This window comes from Portunus trituberculatus, chromosome 48, assembly GCF_017591435.1.
Source record: "Portunus trituberculatus isolate SZX2019 chromosome 48, ASM1759143v1, whole genome shotgun sequence".
Classification (NCBI taxonomy): domain Eukaryota; kingdom Metazoa; phylum Arthropoda; class Malacostraca; order Decapoda; family Portunidae; genus Portunus; species Portunus trituberculatus.
Window position 1 is genome coordinate 14,065,167 of NC_059302.1, and position 27,500 is coordinate 14,092,666.

Consider the following 27,500-nt stretch of genomic DNA (forward strand, 5'->3'; position numbering starts at 1 on the left):
AAGAAAGTAGCTGGAAAGGTAACGCTCCAATCACTTTCACAAGCTTGAGTGGGCCATAATAAGGAGCCGAGCCATAAAAAACCAAGAACAGGAGTTTTGGAGAGGCGCTGGAGGGGTGCCACGTGAAGACAATGGGAGAGAGGGAGGGAGGGAGGGAGGGAAGGAGGGAGAGAGAGAGGAGTGACAAAGAGTACTGAGAGGGTGTTGGAAGAAGAGTGAGAGGCAGATGTGAATGAGAAGCCAACCAGCTGATGGATGGGTGGCGAGGAGAGGGAGCATCTGCAGGCTTACTATGGACTCGTCTTTACAGATATAATAGTAGTAGTAGTAGTAGTAGTAGTAGTAGTAGTAGTAGTAGTAGTAGTAGTAGTAGTAGTAGTAGTAGTAGTAGTAGTAGTAGTAGTAGTAGTGGTGGTGGTGGTGGTGGTGGTGGTGGTGGTGGTAATGTTAGTAGTAGTAGTAGTAGTAGTAGTAGTAGTAGTAGAATCTGGGGAAGAAGAAGAAGAAGAAGAAGAAGAAGAAGAAGAAGAAGAAGAAGAAGAAGAAGAAGAAGAAGAAGAAGAAGAAGAAAGAAGAAGAAGAAGAAGAACAAGAACAACAACAAGACGAAACTATGAAGGAGTAGAACCAGAACCACCACCACCACCACCACCCCCACCACCCAACAACAACAACAACAACATCAACCAATGGAGACGTCAGCGGAAGAGAACAAGAAAGTTTACTACAACGCACACCAAAAAAAGTGGGAGGGAGGGGAGAGGAGGGGCTGCGAAGAAAAGAAATAGGAAAAAGGTGGAAGATGACAAGGAGGAGATGAGTAAAAAGTGATGACGAGGGAGAACAGAGATGGGATGGGACGGGTGAGGAAGCGACAAGCCACACACACACACACACACACACACACACACACACACACACACACACACACACACACGGCCCGGTAGCTCAGTGGTTAGAGCGCTGGCTTCACAAGCCAGATGACACACACACACACACACACACACACACACACACACACACACACACACCCGGTAGCTCAGTGGTTAGAGCGCTGGCTTCACAAGCCAGAGGACCGGGGTTCGATTCCCCGGCCGGGTGGAGATATTTGGGTGTGTCTCCTTTCACGTGTAGCCCCTGTTCACCTAGCAGTGAGTAGGTACGGGATGTAAATCGAGGAGTTGTGACCTTGTTGTCCCGGTGTGTGGTTTGTGCCTGGTCTCAGGCCTATCCGAAGATCGGAAATAATGAGCTCTGAGCTCGTTCCGTAGGGTAACGTCAGGGACTGCAGCAGATCAAACAGTGAATTACACACACACACACACACACACACACACACACACACACACACACACACACACACCCGGTAGCTCAGTGGTTAGAGCGCTGGCTTCACAAGCCAGAGGACCGGTGTTCGATTCCCCGGCCGGGTGGAGATATTTGGGTGCGTCTCCTTTCACGTGTAGCCCCTGTTCAACTAGCAGTGAGTAGGTACGGGATGTAAATCGAGGAGTTGTGACCTTGTTGTCACGGTGTGTGGTGTGTGCCTGGTCTCAGGCCTATCCGAAGATCGGAAATAATGAGCTCTGAGCTCGTTCCGTAGGGTAACGTCTGGCTGTCTCGTTAGAGACTGCAGCAGATCAAACAGTGAATCACACACACACACACACACACACACACACACACACACACACACCGCGTAGTGTAGTGGTTAGCACGCTCGACTCACAATCGAGAGGGCCGGGTTCGAGTCCCGGAGCGGCGAGGCAAATGGGCAAGCCTCAATGTGTGGCCCCTGTTTATCTAGCAGTAAATAGGTACAGGATGTAACTCGAGGGATTGTGGCCTCGCTTTCCCGGTGTGTGGAGTGTGTTGTGGTCTCAGTCCTATCCGAAGATCGGTCTATGAGCTCTGAGCTCGCTCCGTAATGGGGAAGACTGGCTAGGTGACCAGGAGGCAACCGAGGTGAATTACACACACACATACACACACATACACACACACACACCTCAGGACTGGAACAAAGAGGGAACAGTCATAGTGGCGCCTATGCCCAGGTATAGGAACATCACCTGACCACACACACACACACACACACACACACACACACACACGAAGCCAAGGTTAGAGGTGTGATAATCTCTACATTTCCTACACTAAATGACATTGATGTTTTTTTTTTTTCATAATCATAAGACTTCTTTATTATAATTCAAAAATACATTCTTTCTCCCGGATGTTGTTATCATATACTAAAGTGACATTAATGAGAGAGAGAGAGAGAGAGAGAGAGAGAGAGAGAGAGAGAGAGAGAGAGAGAGAGAGAGAGATTATGGTGATGAATTAAGGAAACGTTAGACACTATGATTCCCAACAATAACAATAACAACAACCACAACCCACAAACTATTACACGCCGGAAATCCTTCACTTCACATAACAAGTCCGTCTTCTCGCTCTTCTACTTTTACTATATATTTTTCTTGTCTCCTCCTCCTCCTCCTCCTCCTTGTTGACTTACTTTTTAATTCCCCAAGAACGACGGCAATAATTCGTATCCCGAGCCACCTTCGCCTTACAAGTCTCCTCCTCCTCTTCCTCCTCCTTTCTTTTCCCGGTTTCACCTTTTCTTACTCAATTTATTCAGGTCCTTTCCCTCCCTTTCACTGACCATTCATATTTCTCCCAATTACATTACAGTGGCTTTTCCCACATCCTTTCTTTTTTACAGTGAGAAAGTTTTAAAAATATCTCCATTTCCTGTTCTCTCTCTCTCTCTCTCTCTCTCTCTCTCTCTCTCTCTCTCTCTCTCTCTCTCTCTCTCTCTCTCTCTGCCCTTCAGTAACACGTCGCCCTTTTATCTGCACAACCGTCACCTTCCAGCCTTTTCTCAACCCACCCACCTCAAGACTACCTGCTATTACAACTCGGGGTCCTTTATGCAACACCCTTCTTGCAACAGGTGAAGGTGAGGTGATGGGGCGACATAATGTAGCATCACTGGGAGTACTACAAAAACACGAGGGAGATGGAGAGGGATGTAGAGGGTGTAAGGGGTGTGGTGGTGGTGGATAGAATGTACAAGAGGAAGAGGAGCAGAAGGAAAGAGATTCATACCAGAAGCTATTTTTAACGTAAACCGGAGTAAGAGGATCACATAGTCAGTCTCTCTCTCTCTCTCTCTCTCTCTCTCTCTCTCTCTCTCTCTCTCTCTCTCATCATCATCATCATCTCCCTTGCAATCCTTTCTTCACAAACTCTGTCGCTAACCCCGCAGCGGCCAAGGTTGAACTGCCCAAGCTGCCTCCGCTCCGCGCGTCCTTGGCCACCCAACACTTCCTAGCCCAGTTCCCCACCAACTCCCAGACAACGCCTAGCACGTGGCCTCATCACCAACACCCCTGGCTGGCTCTCACCATTGCGACGACAAGCTGGCTGGGGCAGGATGAAGGCTGGATTTGGAGCAGGTTAGATAGACACTCAAACTACATTTTTTTTTCTCTCTCTCTAATCACGTAAAAATAAATTATAGATGTCTAATAGCTTCGTTTATGTTTATGGAGCTATGTCTGTGTGTGGTAAGGGGGTATTCGCATCTCTCTCTCTCTCTCTCTCTCTCTCTCTCTCTCTCTCTCTCTCTTACGGACAAATGAGCTAATTAAATGGGTTTTTTTTTGTCTAGGGTTACTATTTTCGCGTGGTGTAGCGAATTATATTTAGCAATCTGGTTTTCGTGTGTGTGTGTGTGTGTGTGTGTGTGTGTGTGTGTGTGTGTGTGTGTGTGTGTGTGATTCACTGTTTGATCTGCTGCAGTCTCTGACGAGACAGCCAGACGTTACCCTACGGAACGAGCTCAGAGCTCATTATTTCCGATCTTCGGATAAGCCTGAGACCAGGCACACACCACACACCGGGACAACAAGGTCACAACTCCTCGATTTACATCCCGTACCTATTCACTGCTAGGTGAACAGGGGCTACACGTGAAAGGAGACACACCCAAATATCTCCACCCGGCCGGGGAATCGAACCCCGGTCCTCTGGCTTGTGAAGCCAGCGCTCTAACCACTGAGCTACCGTGTGTGTGTGTGTGTGTGTGTGTGTGTGTGTGTGTGTGTGTGTGTGTGTGTGTGTGTGTGAGAGAGAGAGAGAGAGAGAGAGAGAGAGAGAGAGAGAGAGAGAGAGAGAGAGAGAGAGAGAGAGAGAGAGAGAGAGAGAGAGAGAGAGAGAGAGTCTTCCTATACAGACACGAGACAAACTTATGAATGAAGAAAGAAAAAGTTAACCAACAAAGAAAACGACTTGCCACAACACAAAATCAAGAGAGAAGGAAAAGAGAGGAAAATGAAGGCAAACTCTTTACTTTTCCCCTTACTGAGCAAAACACTCCTCTTCCCACCTCTTTCTTTGTTCACCGCTCTTTTCCTCTCACTCACGTCTCCCGCACGGTGTCCACGGGGAATAAGTCAAGATAACAAGTGCACTTACAGTTTCCAATAAATGCCACGATCTGGTTAGGCCTCTGACTCACTGCGCCATGCCAATGACCTTCCAAACTCTCTCTCTCTCTCTCTCTCTCTCTCTCTCTCTCTCTCTCCGCATCAATACCGGCACATCGTATCTCTTTTCATCTCTCCTGCTCTTCACTCACTCCACACCACACACACATGGATACGAATTTCCAAGAGCACCAAACACTTACGCAAATACTCTCTCTCTCTCTCTCTCTCTCTCTCTCTCTCTCTCTCTCTCTCTCTGCGGACTTGTATTACTCGGGTATTCAGTGACAAGTCGATCTGGAGTGACACCCTGTACGGCTCTCAGGCTCTGATGGGGTGAGGCACGGCTGGTATTTTAGTTATTCATCCCTTATAACACTGGACATTCAGTTATGATGCTGGAATTGCTATCAGAGAGACCCAAAGATGATTTTATTCGACTTTTACCTCCGTTATTTTCTAATTTTCTACCATATAGGACTAATCATACTTTATTTGGCTGGGGTTTTTTTTCCAGCTTTATGTTCTGTTTGACTATCTTCCAGTGGCATTTTATTTGATGGCAACATAAATGAACACAAGGGAAGGCAAAGGCCACACTACTCTGAATCAAAGGGAGGGACGGTCAAGGGAAAGGCATCGCGTCTATTACAGAACGATCGTGCCGAGGATAGTTCTCGCTGGTACAAGGCGGCCTCTCAAGTATTCCCAGCTGGCAGGCCGGCTATTAGGCTTCACTGGCATCCCTCACTCAGGCTTTAAAGGAGCACCAGGACCACCCGGGTTCCTGCCACGGTCCGGTCGATATCCTAAAGCTGCAAGCATACACGCCCTCACCCCCCACTCCCTTCAGCCCCCTTCCTCACTCTCATCTGCTCTCTTCTTCAGCCCCACCCTCCAGCCCCCAGCTCTCTCTCTCTCTCTCTCTCTCTCTCTCTCTCTCTCTCTCTCTCTCTCTCTCTCTCTCAATCCCTACTCCTCGTTCCCCCCTTCCCCCTTCGCAGCCTCTCGCGTCACGCCTCTCCCGCACCCCTTGTTCGCCTCTCCTTATTCCCGGGCACGAGTGACCTTCCCTGACCTCCAGTAAAGCAACTCGAGCCTCAAGTTTACCACCAAGGCTTCGCGAGACTGGAGGCTGCAAGAGAGAGAGTGCGTCAGGGAACGTGAGTGATGCAAGAGGTTACTCTATTCTCCGTGTTTATTTATCATTGTCAGTCTCCGTAACGTGTTTTGTGTCGTCTATCTCTAGTGTATTGTGTTGTAGTGTTGTAGGTCATTAGTACGTTGGCTTTTGGTGGTGGTGGTGGTGGTGGTGGTGGTGGTGATATATGTCATTAGTGTCCGTTTGTTTGTCTGTCTGTTTGTTTGTTTGTTTCATTGCCATTGTTGCTTCATTGTCATTATTGTTGCTGTTTTGTTGTGCTCTTCTTTCTGTCTCTCTTTGTTCTCTATTTAGCCAAATGAACAAATTACAAAACCACAAATTAAATTGACAAATGAATAAAGACGAAAAAAAAAAAAAAAAAAAAAAAAAAAATATATATATATATATATATATATATATATATATATATATATATATATATATATAAAGAAAAAACAAACGAGGAAGAGAAAAATTGTGAATAGAAACAGGAAAAAACATAAGAGGAACACGAACAGGAGGAGGAGGAGGAGGAGGAGGAGGAGGAGCTTGCATCCACGTAACAACACCATAAGGAAAAGAGTTTCCCTTACCTGTTCCGACACCTGGAAAGAACGTCCCCTCTCTCTCTCTCTCTCTCTCTCTCTCTCTCTCTCTGCAATGTTCCCTTTACAAGCCAAGCCTTCCACTCTCTCCGCTTCCCTCTCGTCCATCACACCATTTTTTTCCCGCTGGTATTTTCCACGTGTACTTTTCCTCTCCATACAAACACTAGCACCGCAGAACTGAACAATTTATGAACAATCCGTGTACTACCTTCTGAACAACGCATGAACACTCTAGGCATTTTTCGAGTACGCTGTATCCTTAAAATTGTCAACGTAGTATCATCTGAACGACCTATGGAAATAAACAAATCGTATACAATGTTCTGATGAATCTATAAGAATAATAATCTGATATGCCCATGAACAGTCTGAGATTAATCCACTGAAGAACATGTGAATATACCGTACAATTAATTCACTGAACAATACATTAATAGCACAACAATAGTTTATACTTCAAACAATCTATGAAAAAAAAATGCTTTGAAACTTTAGAACAAAAATAATAAAAAAAAAATAATAGGACAAGAACATTTCCTTAAAAATACTCACAAAAATCCACACACACTACACTGAACAAAGCTCTCAATAAAATCAAATATTCTACAACACACTACCCTTAAAAAATCCACTGACCTAACTTCTAATGCTCTAAAAACACCAAACAACAATTTAAAAGCAATCGAGGAAATACACCACTAACACCAAAGCGATACTAATCTAACCTAACATAACCAAATTTTACATAACCCAGCCCAACTTTTTAAACTTAACCTAACTTATCTAAGCCTAAATCCAACCACACCCACCCTAACGTAACATAAACACACTTAATTTCACTTATGCTAACCAAGCCATAACCTAATCCAGCCTAAATCTAAAGGGAAACAAACCTAACCTAACCCAACCTAACCCAACCTAACCTAACTCAAACCTAACCAAACCTAACCCATAACCAAACAATCCGTGCTAGAAGTGGCCGCGGATTCCTTCTCCACCGCGCGAAGAGAAAGTAAAGGAGAAAAACGAGGGGATCGACCTGAACCTGGACGGTGATGCCTGCCTCTCTCTCTCTCTCTCTCTCTCTCTCTCTCTCTCTCTCTCTCTCTCTCTCTCTCTCTCTCTCTCTCTCTCTCTCTCTCTCTCTCTCTCTCTCTCTCTCTCTCCATTCCGTCCTTTATCGCACCCACCAGAAGAGGAGGAAAGAAAATGATGGAGGAGGAGGAGGAGGAGGAAGAAGAAGAAGAAGAAGAAGAAGAAGAAGAAGAGGAAGAAGAAGAAGAGAAGAAGAAGAAGAAGAAGAAGAAGAAGAAGAAGAAGAAGAAGAAGAAGAAGAAGAAGAAGAAGAAGAAGAAGAAGAAGAAGAAGAAGAAGAGTAGTAGTAGTAGTAGTAGTAGTAGTAGTAGTAGTAGTAGTAGTAGTAGTAGTAGTAGTAGTAGTAGTAGTAGTAGTAGTAGTAGTAGTAGTAGTAGTAGCAGAAGAAGAAGAAGAAGAAGAAGAAGAAGAAGAAGAAGAAGAAGAAGAAGAAGAAGAAGAAGAAGAAGAAGAAGAAGAAGAAGAAGAAGAAGAAGAAGAAGAAGAAGAAGAAGAAGAAGAAGAAGAAGAAGAAGAAGAAGAAGAAGAAGAAGAAGAAGAAGAAGAAGAAGAAGAAGAAGAAGAAGAAGAAGAAGAAGAAGAAGAAGAAGAAGAAGAAGAAGAAGAAGAAGAAGAAGAAGAAGAAGAAGAAGAAGAAGAAGAAGAAGAAGAAGAAGAAGAAGAAGAAGAAGAAGAAGAAGAAGAAGAAGAAGAAGAAGAAGAAGAAGAAGAAGAAGAAGAAGAAGAAGAAGAAGAAGAAGAAGAAGAAGAAGAAGAAGAAGAAGAAGAAGAAGAAGAAGAAGAAGAAGAAGTGGTGGTGGTGTTTGTGACTCGCTCTAGTAAGTCCCACTCATGTCGGTGTTTGCGCCAGTAAAGGAATTTCCTCGGCCAATAGAATAATTTGTTTGGTTGGAGACGTAAACTTTAAGCGTCGCGACTCCACTTGAAACTTTTGTTATATACTTGTGGTATGTTTTCCCCTCCTGGAGCAATGTTGGTGAAGTGATGCCATTCCAGAGTCCATTCCATCCTCTCAAGGTAACATACTATCCAACGTAAAATGGATAACGACAAGGAAAGTTGAGTGCACTGCAAGCTTAGATACCTTGGGAACTGTGTATACCTTAAAGTGTCGGTCTATAATCTGTTATTACTTGGCCATCTTTCTCTTAGCTTTAACACTTCGCTAAAGATACTGTGACACATTCAGTTTTTGGCAACCATGAACAATTGCAATGTGTAAAAGTGTCGTGATACAAAGTGATATTAACATTTTGCTAATGACACAATACTATCACTCATTTATTTTTTTGGCAACCAGATAATTGCAACGTGTAAAAATGTTGTTATACAATCTCGTATTACTAAAAACAATCCTCTTTGTATTAAAACTGATTATGATACCGTGACATATTCAGATTCTCGCGATCAGCCAATTTCAGTGTAGGAAAATAGAAACATCACAGCAATTCGACTTCTCCCCTGCTGCTAGTGTCTTATTTCAAAGTGATACTCTAAACCTCCCCGAGACTACTTTGTTGAGCTTAAAGAGAAACCTCACCAGCCAATGGGTTAATAACTTAAGCCAGAGGTTCCCAAACTTTACCATGCTAAGGACCCCCCAGATATTTAAGTCCCATCCGAGGACCCCCAGCCAATCAGAAGTTACTATTACCATACCAAGGTACCCATTATATGATTACAATGCAGTAAATTTACTATTTGCATATTCCTACACGAAGAAAGTCTTAAAATAAACATTTGAAATATTTTCAAAAAAGTCTGACGACACATGGCGCAATCGCTGAATTTTAAGTGCTTAAGTGTTTTGTTTAAGTGTTAGTGAGAAGAAGAAAAACAAAAGGGAAGTTATTTGTGATCAATTCAAGTAGTGAGTCATTTTTTATATAATTAATTCCATACTTAAGATTACTTAAAGATAATAATACTACTTATAATTTCCTTTCTAGACTTAAATCATTCCTACATATTTGAGCATTACACTACGTCGTAATAAATTCAAATTAACCCTTAAACCTCGGGGACTTTAAGACTTTTCACTCGCGCTAACTCGGGAGGTTTGGCGAGAAACACACAAAATAGCTTGTATTCACATACTGATTATACTAGGAAATTCAATAAAGAGTGAGTACAAATGATATTATGTCCACAACCGACTCTTCCTCTTTGCAATGCAAAACCAGAAGCATCTAGATGCTATGGTTACCAAAATATCACAGGTTGAATGAGGTGCTATCATCGGTGTGCGTGGCGATCGGCTGCGCCGGCACCTGGCTAAAGTGAAAGAAAACGGGTACCTTCTATCCTCTCTCCTAAGGTTGGCGGGAGAAGTAGCGGACCCCCTAGGACCTTCTCAGGGACCCCCAGGGGTCCGGGGACCCCAGTTTGGGAACCACTGACTTAAGCCACCAATCCGTATCTGGGGAAGAATCTGACTCCAAAAGCTGAAGCTGCTTCTCCCTGACACACGCCTGGGATCAATAGAGACGCAGCTGCTTATTGCTACGCGCCTGACGCTGGGTCGTAATTAGCTGGAATCAGGTTAAGCGTATGAATGAAGGTAAAGTTAAGATGAAGTTTTAAGTTGATGGGCGCAGGAGCTCGGCAGGCGGCTCTTTGTCAGGCCGGTAATTCCATCTACTTGACTCCTGGATTAGTGACGGGAAAAACAGCTCCACCACACGGGGATGACTGTGGTGGCATAGTTTGCAGAATTTCCCTTTTATTATTTTCTCCAGAGGCAGCCGGAGAGGACAGCAGAGTGAAGTGCGCACCGCCTGTCCATGTCGTACTGCTACAATGCAATCACAAGTTTGTGGCCCCGAATGCTGTCTTAAGACAATTTTGCTGAAAGCCTTTACCGCGATGGGGAGCATACACAACCTACTTCTCAAATAACATCTCGAACACTCAGGTCACCAGCTACACACACACACACACACACACATCTCCCTACCTATCTACCATTCTTCTATATTCTAGGGTGATCCACCCCGTTAGGAGAGAAAATGCGAAGCTTACAGAATGGCCATTCATTGACAGTCAGTGGAGGAGCGGCCTTGTCTCGGAACTCACTGAGCTGGTGGTGCGCGAAGGGCAGCTCGCCTTCCTTGCCTGTCATACCAGACCCACGGAATTTTCCATAACCCTCCCTCTCTCTCTCTCTCTCCTCTCTCTCTCTCTCTCTCTCTCTCTCTCTCTCTCTCTCTGCCACCATCGCTTCCTGCTCTTCAAACAGCGTCTTCAGCACACAACGCTAACACTTTCAAAAGATAGCTTATCACGTGCAGAGGCCGAGATACTGTCCGCTTCTTGCCGCCCGTGTTACTGTTCGCTGTGATGTCACCCTTTTTGTCTGCCTGCCTGTCTGTCTGTCTCAGCGCATCCACTTATCTATCTGAGTGTTACGTTTACCTCTGTCTGTCTGTCCCAGTTTAGCCGGTTGCCTGTTTATATTTACCTGCGCGTCTGTCCGTCTGCCTCAAACCTGCCCAGCCTGTCAGTCTGCTTTTGTCCGCCGCCTCCCACCACCAGTGCGCCTTTTGTCCGTCCGTCCCAGAGCCATTTATGTCTGATAAAGCGTGAATTATGCTTCGCCCGCCCAGCCACGTATCCTGTGTCTTGTAATATCATCGTCATCACTCAGCCCTCTCCCCCATCTCTCTCTCTCTCTCTCTCTCTCTCTCTCTCTCTCTCTCTCTCTCTCTCTCTCTCTCTCTCTCTCTCAAGCCGATGTAGTTCGTCTACCTTGATGTAAAACCCACATCAATAACAAAAACTTCAGACGCATGACAAAGAAAAAAAAATACAAATAAAAATACTGGTTATCCACACGGGGTATGCTCTGTGGTTGGCAGCCCCGCTCACCTGCCCCGTGTAGTTGTCCACCTTGTAAATTTCCGCGCATGGCAGTGGATGAGTCAAGCAAATTACCGAGACGAATAGAATAAAATGGTCGCAGGCCAGTTTCGGGAATGAGATGTGAAGTATTACTGATAAGCCAGAATCAGGCGCTATTCTCGTGAAGTGTTCAGTCAATGGTATACCTGGTTGTGAGATTAATAGAGGGAGAGAGTACGAGGAAATAGTGATGGTGAAGCAAGAGCATGGGGACAAGGTGGTGTTCAGAGTTTAGACTTATGAAACACATATATTTAGTTTGAGAATTAGAAAGAGAGAGGGAAAAATCAAATAATATTAATTGAGTCATGATACAATTTATTAATGTGGTATTGAGAGAGAGAGAGAGAGAGAGAGAGAGAGAGAGAGAGAGAGAGAGAGAGAGAGAGAGAGAGAGAGAGAGAGAGAGAGAGAGAGAGAGAGAGAGAGAGAGAGAGAGAGAGAGAGAGAGAGCTATGGATATAATAACTGAATCACTGATGTATCTGATTAAAAGATTTAGAAAGAGGAAAAGGACAAAAAAAAAAAAAAAAAAAACCAGCTATGTATATTAAGAAACTACCACGTGGGGACAATCAAGTATTCACATTTAACGCCCTGTCTGTCTGAATTGAAGTAAAGTGACTCATGACTGTATTTGAGTATGATGTCAGTGAATAAACTATGGGTATTGCAACAGCAAGTCTGCCACGTAGAAACAAATAAGCAAGTACAGTTAACCTCTGTCAGTCTGAAATGGTGCGTCATGACTTATGGATGAATGTTTGGGTATTACGTCATCTAAGAAAAAAAAAAAAAAAAAAAAACCGATGAAGCTGCCAAGTGCGAACAAACAGGTGTATATAAACTAGCTTTTATTTATTTTTCTATCTGTTCACATGAAGCGTTTGAGTCATGCATATATACAAGAAGCCATTGGGAATAAACAGCATACTAATCCCGAAAAGTTATAGAGTTACAGCAATCACAATGCAATGTCAGTCTCGCATTGAAGTTTTCCATCACGAGTTATTAGTTTCGCAATCTGCTGGAACATTTATTTCACTCTGAGTCAATAAATTGCTTTCCGTGACAATGATTCTCATCAACTGATGCCATTAATTTCATTAAAAGCCTCAGGAAACATGCAATTTAATAAATCCTTCTCTTCAGTTTTTGATAACTAAGAAAACTTTTTGATTCATGTGAAAACTTTGTATTTATGAATATAGTCAAGCAACAACATGAAGAGAAACGAACAAGTCTTCATTATTGTCATTCTGCATCTCTTACTTACAGTTTAACAATACGACTTATCACAAACAGCATCGCAGTTGTTGCTTGCTCTTCCTTTGTATTTCTTTGCATAAAAAAAATAGGCGAGTGAGCAGAGCCGGTTGAGTAGCCTTGAATTAATGTGTACGAGTGTGTGTGAACGTGACGGTGACCTTTGTGAGCAGGTTGGTGTATTTACAGGTGAAGATGACAGACGGGGCTTGGCTTAACGATATTGTCTTGTGTAGATGGACTGACCTTTTGCATGCTCCTTAAGGGCAGTGAAAGTACTAGGCCCATCAAGAGACACGATATGGGAAAACTCCACATTATCTGGGTCACAACAACTTAGCTATTTCCTGCCACAGATAAAATGTGCAGCTTTTTTCTCTCTTTTATCTCAAGGGTTGTCAGTCACTTTTTTGTTTATCTTTTTATTGGAGGTATCAGTTTTGCCTTTTATGATTCAGTCGGAATTTTGCTGACCTGATACACTCACTCACTCAGATTGAATAAGAAAAAAACAAACATTAAAAAGAAAGAAAAAAAAAAACGTGACGAGCAAGAGAAAACTATATTTTCTTGAGGAAACGTTAAATTGCAAAGTGGCAACCACTCTGAGAAGGCAATAACTTTCTCAAAAGTGTTCCGTTCCGCAAACATCAAAGCAATTAAAAACAAACTTGAACGCAGCTCTTATTTATCATTATTATTATTATTATCATTATTGCCACTATTACTATTGTTGATGTTGTTGTTGTTGGTATTATTATTATTATTATTATTATTATTAGTAGTAGTAGTAGTAGTAGTAGTAGTAGTAGTAGTAGTAGTAGTAGTAGTAGTAGTAGTAATATAAACTTGAACTTGCTTCCTTTATTACTAAATTGTCCCTATTCTCGGAAAGGACAAATTCTGTGAAGAGATAAGACGCACATCGTTTAGTGACAGATTCACCTGACGCATGGCAGAAGGCATTTCCGCACCTGCTCAAACACGACTACAGGTAAACAATGAAAGTGCTATGGAGTGATTAGATTTAAGAAACAACTCAACCTTCCTATTTCAACGATGCTTTAGGAAAAATTAACGAGAGAGAGAGAGAGAGAGAGAGAGAGAGAGAGAGAGAGAGAGAGAGAGAGAGAGAGAGAGAGAGAGAGAGAGAGAGAGAGAGAGAGAGAGAGAGAAATTCGCCCAGAGCATAATCAACGTCGAAGTAATGACATAGGGGTGACAAGAATATAAACTAACAAATAAACAATAATAATAAGACAAAGGTGGGCCAGGTAAGGAAAGCGAAGGTAAGACTGGCGGCAGAACATGGAATACTGACTACTATTAACCTCCATCACTACATGAGGCCTACACATTGGCGGCCGGTAACTGTTATTTCTGGTTCCCTCCTGCTAGTCTGTCCGCTTAGCACGTCTGTCCCTCCTCGCCCCCTCCCAGCCACACCAAGGTAAGGCTGCAACACTCACGCCCTAAAAGCATTCACCACGCATTTGAGCACCTTTACTGTGTGTGTGTGTGTGTGTGTGTGTGTGTGTGTGTGTGTGTGTGTGTGTGTGTGTGTGTGTGTGTGTGTGTGTGTGTGTGTGTGTCGAAAGTTATCCTCGTGTAACTTTTCCTTACAAATGTTCTATCTACAAGAAAGGTTTCCCAGCCAGAAAATTGCTTTCATGGTTTGATTACGTTAGGTTTGGGTTTCTACTTATTTATCTATTGTTTTCTTTCTGGGGATGAATATTTGGCGGGAAACTTTCATCGAGAAGTCTTTAGGTATGGAACTGACTCGAGGTGTGTGTGTGTGTGTGTGCTGTTTCCACTTGCTCCCACCCAAACTTCCCACATCAGCAGGCAGGTCTCCGCCTCTGTCCCTCACGCTGTCTGGCTACACACAAACTTTCACCTTTGTCCAATATCAACATGGCATTCCAAACGGCCGTGTCTCCGTCTCGTTTTCGATCGCTGTCATTTTTGGTTACGCATTTCAATTAGGTGAAAAAAAAAAATCGCTTCCTGTTTATCGTCATCGGCCATGCAATTTTCCACCGCGCCTTGCTCCGCCTCAGACGTCGTGCTTCCCTTATGTCTTCCTGCCTTCCTGGCCCTGACACCCTTTACTCGTCCTGGGAAGGATTATCATTCAATTAAGTGTATGTGTAAATCTCTCTTCTCTCTCTCTCTCTCTCATCATCATCATCATCATCATCATCCCCAGCACTCCATTCACAATTGTTAATGCCTTTCTCCGCTACACATACAAGTGAATCATATTTTACTGTACATATTTTTCCCTCCATGGGGCACCCGGCAGCACCCACGTGTCTGTGTACCCATGACGCAACACTCTCTCTCTCTCTCTTTCTCGTAGATTCTCGGTACTAAGAACTCGTGACGTGAGCCAGGCAAGTGCAGCATGCAATACGGAGCGTGAATGGCCAAGTAAAGTGAGTCTGTGCTGATTGGGACCAATATGCTGAGGGGCGGCAAGCTGCGCTTCCAGACGGAGGAGTGTTCAGGTGCCTGATGTACGATGACACACGCTGCTTACATTTCAAGATAGCAGTATGTGTGAGTGTAACCACTATCACATCGATTCAGGAATGCTTGAAGTGCATTCTGATTCATGACCTATGTAAACTGATACCCATTACAATTAGTATAAATTGTACTAATGTAATATCGGTAAAAAAAAATAATAACACGTTAACCATGGGACTTTTTAAATATCACAATTCTAATTAAGTACAATATGCAACCGGTTTGCTTTATACACGCATTCATTTGCTATACGTTTGTGGTCGGCTTGGTGCACTGCGCGGCGCCTGACACGACACAACACGTAAAAGAGTCGGTGGTCATTTCTAGAACGTTCCTGATCGACCTCTCCGCGGTATCCCGGGACTGGCCGTAGCCTGAGGGCAGGGAAGATAACACCTGGCCATGAGTCACCCACCCCAGAGAGAGAGAGAGAGAGAGAGAGAGAGAGAGAGAGAGAGAGAGAGAGAGAGAGAGAGAGAGAGAGAGAGAGAGAGAGAAAGGAATCTGGGAAACATTTAAATAATGATCTGGCACAAAATCACAAGACAAAGAAGACTGCATCTTGCCCCGCGTTCACAAGCACGGGCAGGCATCACCACACATCATGTATGGTGATGAATGAACAAAATAAGCTTAGCTATTAGTAATGAAGTCAGCATGAAATCTTAAAAGATGACTAGACAACGTGACGGTGAGGGATGAAATAAAGATTGATCATAAAACGAGTCTGCTACAAAAGGACCGTCACACATAGACTGACAGACTTGCTTTCGTTCCTTTCAAGCCGTGTTCTTGCTAACCGGCCGCGTCCTCGCTAAGATGCATCGCTGATCTAAAGGCGGTATTTTTCCCTTACCAGTTATCACTCAAGTGGATGTTTGTGCTCCAATCCAAGAAACGGGGACATTTTTCACATGTGGTAATCTTTCAAGTATTCCTCTGCACGCTGTAGTAATCACGGGTGTCCTTGAAGTGAGGGTCTCGTGCTCTATCAGCGTCCTTTGTCCTGCCACCCACGCCCCGCCTGCATGAACGGCCCTTCTATCGATGAATTAAAGAAATATCTTGGTGGTGAAGCATGATAACACGGACATTATCTATCCTCACCACTACCACCACCACCACCACTCTTGTGAAATTCAACGTAACGTAACGAGGTCAACGTGACACATTTTTTTCACAAGAACTGGACAAACTTAATCTTATCCGCGTACATTATCAACAAAAGCAATAAACACACCGATGGTAATGATAATGATGGTATGTAGTAGTAGTAGTAGTAGTAGTAGTAGTAGTAGTAGTTTTTTTTCTTTACTTCGACTGACGTTCATCTTTCAATGTAGAGAAGGCAATTGTTAGTCTCTCTCTCTCTCTCTCTCTCTCTCTCTCTCTCTCTCTCTCTCTCCCACACACACACACACACACACACACACACACACACACACACACACACACACACATATATATATATATATATATATATATATATATATATATATATATATATATATATATATATATATATATATATATATATATATATATAGAGAGAAGACCCACAAAAGGACGGTTATCTTCATTATATCCACTTCACAACATTTCAGAAGAGTACATATCCAATCTTCAGGCACAAAAAGGCACTGTAAAACCACACGTAAAACGTAAAAAAAAATTACCAGACGCAGTGGTCTTGTTACTTGTTCCTCCAACAGGTAAGTAGGGAGGACAACTGCGTCTGGTCATTTTTTTTTAACGTTTTACGTGTGGTTTTACAGTGCCTTTTTGTACCTGAAGATGGGATATGTACTTTCCCGAAACGTTGTGAAGTGGATATAATGAAGATAACCGTCCTTTTGTGGGTCTTCTCTCTCCCGTACCGTGTACGCTATAGACGCACTGTTTTTCAAGTTTTATATATATATATATATATATATATATATATATATATATATATATATATATATATATATATATATATATATATGCGAACGCAAGGACGCACTGCACAATTTGTCACCGCCTCGCCCGGAATACGAACACGGAATCTCTATTGTAAACGAGAACCGCACCAAACTTCCCTATATCTGGCTATACCTGGTAACACTAGTAATGGTAGGAAGGTAACAACAATAACCAACGTCACCACCATCACCACCTGGGTACTCATCTCCATCCCTTACCAACAAACACCCTAGAATAATCATCTCATTACTCATCGCCAACACACACACACACACACACACACACACACACACACACACACACACACACACACACACACACACACACACACACACACACACACACACACACACACACACAAGGCATTCCATCATTGTGAAGCGGAGCAACAGTCATTATTTCATGGGCCACAAACCCACAAATACGAAGCACGGTGAAGAGCGCTGTCTCACATGCCAAGAGGTGCAGCTAAAACAGGGGCACCACGCCACCACGCTGTTACCAAGGGGCGTCCCACACCAAACAGTAATGGACTCAATATAGGCAAGTATTTATTTCACCATTCTACTAATAATCAGTGACTGTCTCCCCAGCAGCCTTCAAGGAGGTGGTGAATTAATTTCAGAATTACAACACTGCAGTTAATTGGTGCTGTTATTGTACGTGCAGCTGATTTTGTTAAGATAGTGCAGTAGTCGTGGTAGTAATGACTGGATTTAAACTAAAACTCAAATGAGGATGAGGATCACATAAAAACAAACAAACAGTAACCAAAGCTAGAGATGAAGACAGAGATGAAAATACATACCATACATACATAAACCAAATAAGTAAGAAAAATAGCACAATAATCAACTAATACCAACAACTAACAAGCTAACAAACAACAGGTGTCTTCACACCACAGAAGGAAGAACACGATACACACTTTTAAGAAAACCAGTGTAAAACAGAAATAAAAAAAAAAAGCTCTGACAGGCGTTCTTGGAAGCATCAATCACCGATAGTACTTTAGCTCTTGAGACACAGACAAGTGGCATGGGTTCTGATTACTAATAGGTAATCATCAAATCATATAGCTAATATCAATAGCTGGTACGGCTTATGTCAACCGAATGTCATCGTGATCATCTCAAGAACTATGGACACAAGAATATATGGAAATAAAGCCTTAAAAATAAGAATGTAATAAAATAAAGCCTTAAAATTAAAATGATAAATAAAAAGTCTACACATGGCAGTCTTCGGATAAAGCATACCTATTTCACACCTATTAGCCCTATCCCTAAATGTATCTAATATCCTTTTAAAGCTTCTTACTGACTCAGCACAAACAACCGGGTTACTGAGTCTAGTCCAACCATCTGCCACTCTATATGACCAATGTCTTCCTATCTTTTGTCGTTATCTAATTTTATCAAGTTTGAACCCTTTACTTCTAGGCCTATCACGATTACTAAGTCTTTGGATCTTGTTTACGCCACCCTAATTATACTCTTTATAATACTTGATCGAACACTGTTACTAACACTTGAGTAAGAGTTCAAAGGTTAACAAAATTTAATAAACCACTCGCGATATGTTCCTTCCAGCACTTGAGCTAATACCATTATTAACACTTGAATCACTGCACGGGTTCAAAGGTTAACAAAATCTAAGCCACGCCTCACTTATCTCGACCTTGAATGTATAGGACAGTCAGCACGTGAGGTGGCGACTAATGGTGAAACTCATGCCAGTACATCCTGATCTGATATTGGCGAGGTACTACATAAACAGATCAGGACAAGCAGTGACGAGCCCAAGAGAATAGAAACAATAGCAACAAAACAAAAGACTGAAACTGGGACCGTGGACGACTGTAGGAAAAAAAAATGTTTGTCTTAGTGGTCTGTGTGTGGGGGCAAGTAAAATTACAATGCAAAAGTTTTAACGCTTTGACTAGTCCACATTTTTTCCTGTACTCATATCTTCCTGACATTGCCGCTTATTTTTGTACCAGACTCTTAAACATTTGTGTGGCCTACAAAAGATAAGATTAAGCTATTTTTTTTCTGCAGTTTTAAGTATATAATATTTTACAGTGTGTGACCATAACGACAAAATGAAGGAAGGACAGATTAAAGTACAGTTGAACAGAGGACGTGCAGCCTTTTGAAGTCTTCCTGATCTTGTGCTTTTATGATGAACAGTGAACACCTATGCATACAAAACAACATTGCAAGGTGAGGTGTAATCTCTAACACCACACACCATCTCATGTGCTAACTTCAGAGGGAATAATAATTTGTGTGGAAACATTTCGTAAAACTTATAAGGGGGATTTTCTGTCAACTTGTGTCTCAGCTTTGAAGGATTTCCGGTGACGATGATAATTAGGAGGAGGAGGAGGAGGAGGAGGAATACAAAGGAATACAAAGGAAGACAAACAGCAACAGACCCTTAGGTCCTTACTAGGCTGTTTGTGAAAACTATCTACTAACTACCAGTGGTAGAGACAGGACAGCAAAGCAGAAGGCTCCTCCCCACCCGCCCCTCCCTCCAGCCGAGGCTGGCAGGAAAAAAAAAGGCGAAACCATGTGATATTAAAAAATCACATGGAATTTTAGTAGAGAGTGAAAAGGAAATGTGTAATCTACGTCTGACTACTTGTGTTTGTGGGGGAAAGTGTTAACGCTTGGTGAATGTCATGTGGTGTGTGCATTGTGTACGTGGATGCACAGTGTGTATGTCGAATGGGTGGTGCGGCAGCCTTGCCTGGCGCTTTCTAGGGAGGCAGCAGTCAATCAGGCCCCAGCTCCGTTCAATCCACTGAGATAGCATACTTTCCCTGTAGGGACTCCGTACGCTGATAACCCCTTGCAACATTGATCCCTGGTACTTAGTTCCCGATGATGATCAATGGTTGACAAGGCCCTCTCCAAACACAGCCCGTCACAGGTCGAGAGTAGTAGTAGTGACCGTTCACTCTGGGCTATCTGTGCGTGTATGCAGTGTAGTGTAGTATGTATGTAAACACAGTGTGGAGTCAAAAAGGTGGTGCGGCAGCCTTGCCTGGCGCTTTCAAGAGAGGCAGCAGTCAATCAGGCCCCAGCTCCGTACAACCACTGTAAAAGTGCACTTCCCTTTAAAGGGCGCCGCACACTGTATGGTTACCCCTGCAGCGGTGACCCTGGTACCTTAAATCCCGATGATGGTCACCTACTGTCAGGGCTCTTGACTATCCACAGCCCTTCACAGATCGAGAGTAAAAGTAGTGACCGTTCACTCCGGGCTATCTGTGTCATGTATGGAGGGTGAGAGTAATTTAAACTAACGGGCAATTTAATTCACGATCAGAGGCCCGGGAGATAAAAGAAAAAGCGCAAATTATTCGGAAATGAATAGCGACAACCGGGGATTACATTCAAGGTATTTATCGAGGCGAACTTTGAACGTTTCGATAGTACCTGAGTTGACAACATTTGATGGCAGACCATTCCATATATTGACTATGCGATTAAAGAAAAAGTGTTTGACTTCATTTGTTACAAAACGCTTACCAACAATTTTGAAACCATTGCTTCTGGTGACATTTGACTGGTCGACTGATACGTATTTTTGAATATTCATATTTGCAAACCCATTAAAAATTTTGAAAAGCATGATAAGGTCGCCTCTTACTCTCCGTTTCTCAAGAGAAGAGGAAGAAGAAGAAGAAGAGGAAGAGGAGGAGGAGGAGGAGGAGGAGGAGATAATGAGGATGTGATGCAGAAAAAAAAAATTAAGGTGGCAATAAAATTAATGAAAATAATAACAATGACAATAATAACAATAATAAGACGAACAACAACAACAACAACAACAACAACCACTACTACTACTACTATTACTACTACAATAACAAAAACAACTTCATCACCTAGGTCCTAGATCATCACCACATGGGGGGAAAAAGTTACTTACACTATTTGTTTGTGATCCAGCACCAACAACACAACACAACACAACACAATGCAACAGTAAAAAAAACAACAAAACAACCCTAACACCACCACCAATAATAAACAACAACAATGACAAAAAAACCCAAGGAGGAAAGCGGACGAGAACGAGAATAGCAGTGTCAAGAGAAAGAGAGAGAGAGAGAGAGAGAGAGAGAGAGAGGAGAGAGAGAGAGAGAGAGAGAGAGAGAGAGAGAGAGAGAGAGAGAGAGAGAGAGAGAGAGAGAGAGAGAGAGAGAGAGAGAGATGGGGGGACTAATGAAGATTGCGACGAGAAGAGAGAGGTGAGGAATAATGGAGTGACATGCAGTGAAGAAAGAGAGAGTGTCAGAGAGTGAGAGAGTAAAGTAAGCAGACGCAGGGATGGAGGGAATGGGGGAGCAAAGATGGGAGTAGGAAAAGGGGTGTGTGTGAGCGGGAGTGAGTAGCGAGAAGAGTTTGCGACAGAGCTGGAGGTGACAGGACAAGTGGGAAGCCTCGGACACGGAAACTGCAGTGACTCTTACGGTACCTGAACACCCAATTACCTGACCTTTTTTTCTCACCTAACTGATTCTTGTCTGCGGACAACAACACTAAGGAGAGAGAGAGAGAGAGAGAGAGAGAGAGAGAGAGAGAGAGAGAGAGAGAGAGAGAGAGAGAGAGAGAGAGAGAGAGAGAGAGAGAGAGAGAGAGAGAATCTGAACCTCAAAACACAAACAAATATGAGAAAAGAAAAATAAATAAATAAGTAAAATAAATAAATAAGTAAATAAAACAATCTATCTAAACTTCACAGAAAAAAATTAATAAAAATAAATAAATAAAGTCTCTACACCTCATTTCACACAATTTTCAAAGTCAGACCAACATAAACACTCCAACCACCACCATTACAGTCAAGATCTCCCTCAAGACCCTTCCCTCTTTCCATCTATTGTGTCGAGCCCGGATTTTCATATCGGTGGCGACGCTCTGCCCACTTTTACAGTTATACAAGACGTGGCTCTGTTTATATTCTGAGCTGAGGTTGCCGGGGTGAAGTTTCCCACACCAGTACCTAGGTCACCAGGAAAGAAGGTGGAGAGAGCAAAGGAGGGAAAGGGCGTGCATGTGTTCGAGGTTATAATAGCTCGAGAGAGAGAGAGAGAGAGAGAGAGAGAGAGAGAGAGAGAGAGAGAGAGAGAGAGAGAGAGAGAGAGAGAGAGAGAGAGAGAGAGAGAGAGAGAGAGAGAGAGAGAGAGAGAGAGAGAGAGAGAGAGAGAGAGAGAGAGAGAGAGAGAGAGAGAGTTGGGGGGGGTAAATATCAACAGTATCCCCACAATAAGAAAGCAACCTGCACTTCGCTAAATTCAACCCAGGGACGCGTGCACGAACAGGCATGGTAAGATACAAAGCCCAACCAAACCATCCCTGAATCGCATAAGAAATGAATGTAAGTAACTTCAAGCTGAGAAGTAACTAAAGCTAAAGGGCCGTTCTGTAGATCAATATTCCCTCGGGCTGTGACAAGAGCAGAGAGAGAGAGAGAGAGAGAGAGAGAGAGAGAGAGAGAGAGAGAGAGAGAGAGAGAGAGAGAGAGAGAGAGAGAGAGAGAGAGAGAGAGAGAGAGAGAGAGAGAGAGAGAGAGAGAGAGAGAGAGAGAGAACACAGTGGCTACATCGATGGGAAAGACTAAACATTGCACTTGATAAACGGAGTCTCTCTCATCCCTAACTCGTGTATGGATGAGGGCAACAGGTTGGTAGTGGAAAGGGAAGCGGTGATGGTGGTGAGGGAGGGAGAGAGAGAAAGAGAGAGAGGGATGAAGGAACCAGGAAAGAGGAGTGACAGGGAGGAGAGGGAAGTGTAGAGCGGCAGTCGACAACACCCCTTTATGAGAGAATGTCTGGGTCACGCCGCCGCCTCTGTGAGTCTGTGCCTTCACCTCACACGCGCCTTCAACGCCAGTCACTGCCGACACCACCACCACCACCACCACCAATACCACTGCCGCCATCACCGCCATGCCACGCCCCGCCCAGGAAGCGCTGCACACACACACACACACACACACACACACACACACACACACACACACACACACACACACACAGTCTCCTCGCCCTGCAGCAAACATACATTCTTTGTATTGTCGTGAACGAGTAAACACACACACATGCACGCACACACACACACGCGCACACACACACACACACACACACACACACACACACACACACACACACACACACACACACACACACACACACACACACACACACACACAATACATCTGCCTGGAAGTAAGTAGGTCACTGCGTATCCCTCAAAGCACTAACTGAACTCCATCTCCACCACCTCCACTACCTCCACCTGCATCCCAATAGCTCCACCTTTCCACCACCACCAGTCTCCATGCCCTACTGTCCAAGCCACTCCACCTGCCTTCACCCCAGCTACTCCATCGCCCCTCTACCAGTCCCATACCCACATCCCTCCCCCAGTCCTTCCCGCCTCTCCACCTCCCTCCACCGCTAGTCACGTCACACATGCGCCCCGTCTGTGCTCAGTAAATCAACTTCCGTCACTCTATCAAAAACAAGTTCACCCTCTCGCTACACTTTAATCTTTTTCCTCTTCCCTTTACTGCCACGAAGTATTAATAGCTCAGACTTCACAGGCCGAGATAAACACTGTTATTAATTAGACTTTCCTACTTAGGTAATGATTAGCGAACGTGAAATTTATGGTTCTTGATTGACAGGGAAAGTTCATCATAATGCCTCTCATACATCAGAAAGAGAAAAATGTATGGTTTGTTCTATTTCCATATCTAGGCAATGATAAAACAAGCATGAAAAATTATACTTCTTGATTGACAGGGAGGCCGATACGTACAAAGGGGCCGCCGTATTGCCAATCTTAGACCAAAAAGCAGGAAAATATGCCATCCATTCGACTTTCACACACACACAAACATCAGAGTTAAGCTTCTTGATTGACAAGAAGGAAAAAAGCCCGCCATATTGCCACTCCATTAAGGAAAAAGTGTTATATTGCTGCTCTCAACCCAGAAAACATGTGTTGGGTACGTGGCGGCGCTCATCACTATCATTTGCACATCACCACATCACCATTAGCATATTACCACACTACCATTAGCACATTACCACACCACCATTAGTACGTGTCCGACACCCTCTCTAATCCTGCCTTATTTCTCACCTTCCCCTCCTCTGCTTCCACTTATTAATCAATGTCTTATTCCTTTCCTTCCCATAATTCGCAACACCTACGTCTACTCTGTCTAGTACAATCCCTTGTTCCTTAACTACACTTCTATTCAAGCTAACAGTCATCATTTCCTTCCTTATTCATTCCTTCTCTTCCCATAATCGTGTCATTCATTTCCATTATATCTTTCTTCCCTTGTTCCTTCCCCAATCTTCTGCAATACAAACTAACACTCATTTCTTTCCCTTTCTTAGTTTATCCTGACATAATTAACATTGTATTCCTTCCTTTTCCATAATTCAAATCACTTATTTCTACTGTACTTTATCTACACTTCCTTATTCCTTTCCTTACACATATACTATACAAGGTAACACTCATATTTCTTTCCATTCTTACTTTAATATAACCTAATTAGTTTTATATTTCCCTTTCGTGCACATGCTGTACTTGCATCTTCATTCCCTATAAATGAAAAAAATTTGCTCTATATTTTCCCTTCCCCCCTAATTTATTTTCATTTCTGTACCATCTAACATCCTTCCATTCCATCACTTCTCAACCTAACCAACCTTACACTTTTTATACCCTTCCTTCATCTCCCATCCCTTCCCTATACCTTATGTTCTAATATACACTTACTCTTTCCTTTCTCTGCACATGTTTCTTACTACACTAACACACTCTATTAATTTTTTCCCTACGATATTAACTTACACTCGCATTCTTTCTACTTCCACACTAGCACACACTATTCCCTCTATTTCATACACTAATTTCTAACATAATAATTTACTCTCCCTTATTTCTCCCTCCCTCCACACCTGCTTAAATTGAGCCACACATATGCTGTCCTCATTCTTGCTTCTCCTCTGCCAGCTTCCACCACACGTGTTTTCTATTTCTCACACGAATGATGAGTGCAAATGGAAATCCCGTCTGAGCATTGGCTTTATGCTTGATTCACCCTCATTCACCTTACCTTCCTGGATGTTTGACTGTATATTTATCATTTGCTTTACTCTTACGAATGGAAAATCAGTCTAATTTATGAGTAGTTTTCTTGATGTTCGAGGATTATGTTCTATACTCTTACATACATAAAATCAGTTATTTTTTGTCGTTTTCTCTGTGTTTATGAGTTTACTTATCATGTTTTCTACTCTAACAGATATGAAATGCAGCCCAATTCATGTCGCTTTCCTGGTGTTTACTTATCTTATACACAACTCTTGCAAATACAATATCACTTTAATTAATGTTTTCCTGGTGTTTGGGTGTCTGCTTATCATATCCTGGTGTACTCCTACATACTCAAAATCAGTCAAGCTCCTATAGTTCCCATGGCATTTGTGACTGTTTATCATACCCTACACTCCAGCAAACACACAATCAGTCTAGTTCATGTCGTTTTCCTGGTGTTTCGATGTCTGCTTATCATATCCTATACTCCTGCAAGCACATGTCGTTTCTCTGGTATTTGTGACTGTCAAACGCACAATCAGTCTAGTTCATGCAGTTTTCTTGGTGTTTGGGTGACAGTTCATCATATCCCATACTCCTGCAAACACATAATCAGCCTGCCTTGTTCCGTGTTGAGTTCTTACTAGAGTTACGGGTCAGTGGCTCTGGACTCTTATTATTGCTGATGTGTGTGTATGATTCGATTAATGTATTCATGGCGAGTCAATAAACATCAAATATATTATCAAAAACTATCTTTAGTACTTTAATATTACCGCATGTAGGCAACAGTTTACGATAATAGTTTCCTTATAAAAATAATAGTACTTTAACAAACTGACCTATATATTTTTTTTTCCAGTAACTATTTTGGTAAGCAGAATCAAGGGTCTTTGTCCATTATTCTCGCCCTTTGCCAGTCTCATTAACATGTAAGACGACAAAAATAAATAACGGAGACTTATTTTGCCTTACACATTAAAAAAAAAAAAAAACACGCAAACACACACGAAGAAAAATTAATGCATAGTTTCCAATCGCACATAACACCAAAACAGCTCATATTTATTTTTTTTTTTCACAAGGAATTCATATTTTCTTTTCCTTTCACTTTTCCCAAGCCCCAATAAACATAAGTGGTGAGAACGTAACCACACATGGCCTGACAATACTAAACCTTCACCCTCCCCGCACCCGCGCCACTCACACTGAGAAAACACATCAGTACTTACAGGGAAGGCAGTGAGCTGGAGGACCCAACCTGACGTCCTTACCTGCGAGAAAGAAGGGAGAGTCAGCATTAGGTGTGTTTGGGTTAATGGAGAGAGAGAGAGAGAGAGAGAGAGAGAGAGAGAGAGAGAGAGAGAGAGAGAGAGAGAGAGAGAGAGAGAGAGAGAGAGAGAGAGAGAGAGAGAGAAAAGAGTGGAGGTTAAAACTGGTCATCCACTCAGCTGTTTATTAAAGTGGGATGTGGTGTATAGCTCTATGTGGATAAGTGAGGGAAGAGAGGGACACACACACACACACACACACACACACACACACACACACACACACACACACACACACACACACACACACACACACACACAGGGGTTCATTAGGGATATCGACGCATTATCAATACAGTATGCAGCGTCTCGTTTCGACACAAATTGCATTAGGTATTCAATAGTTCGACTCTTTTTTTATTACATTACTAATAATAACTATAGGTGGTGGTGGTGGTGGTAATGATGGTGATTATAATGATGATGGTGAAATAAAGAAATATACCAACAACAGCACCAGCAGTAGGAACAACAACAACAACAACAACAACAACAGTAACAACATATTTTTTTTATATCCACACCCATCCTGATTGCAGTCTTTCTTGGAACGGTAGGACCAAGAATTTTACGGCCTCGAAATAACAGTAATCTTTTACGATAACGATGGCATTCAAATAATATCTCTCCTCAAGAACACCACCAGCGGCTCAGGTAATTAGACAGGTATAAGCGCGGTCAGAAATCGAACAACCTTCTCCACTAACTTTTCTTTTTTTTTCTTCGTTTTCTTTCATGTTTAAATCCTCCGAGCAAAAGGCAAACAAGGGGAAGGTGCAAGAAATCACCACTTAGGCCTACACGTGGCTGTCCCTTGTAAATTTTGATATTATTTTTTAATTATCTTTTAGGACTGGCAACTCGTGTTTATTGTCTTAAACAAAACCTCTCTAACGTTAAAAAAAAAATAAATAAAAAAAAAACAATGCCTTACTATGACCACCTATCACTACCATCCATAAGGTAAGAGTCAGTCAACGGTGAGGTTTCGTAAGACAGTCAGCAGCTCGGAGGACACC

The 27,500-nt window shown here is 42.8% G+C and overlaps 1 protein-coding gene across 12 annotated transcripts in view; it reads right to left on the reverse strand.

Moving 5' to 3' along the window:
* Window positions 1-27,500, reverse strand: part of LOC123498625 (protein FAM13C-like) — a 246,482-nt gene that overhangs the window by 95,053 nt on the left and 123,929 nt on the right. The gene's annotated exons all lie outside the window — the stretch shown is intronic.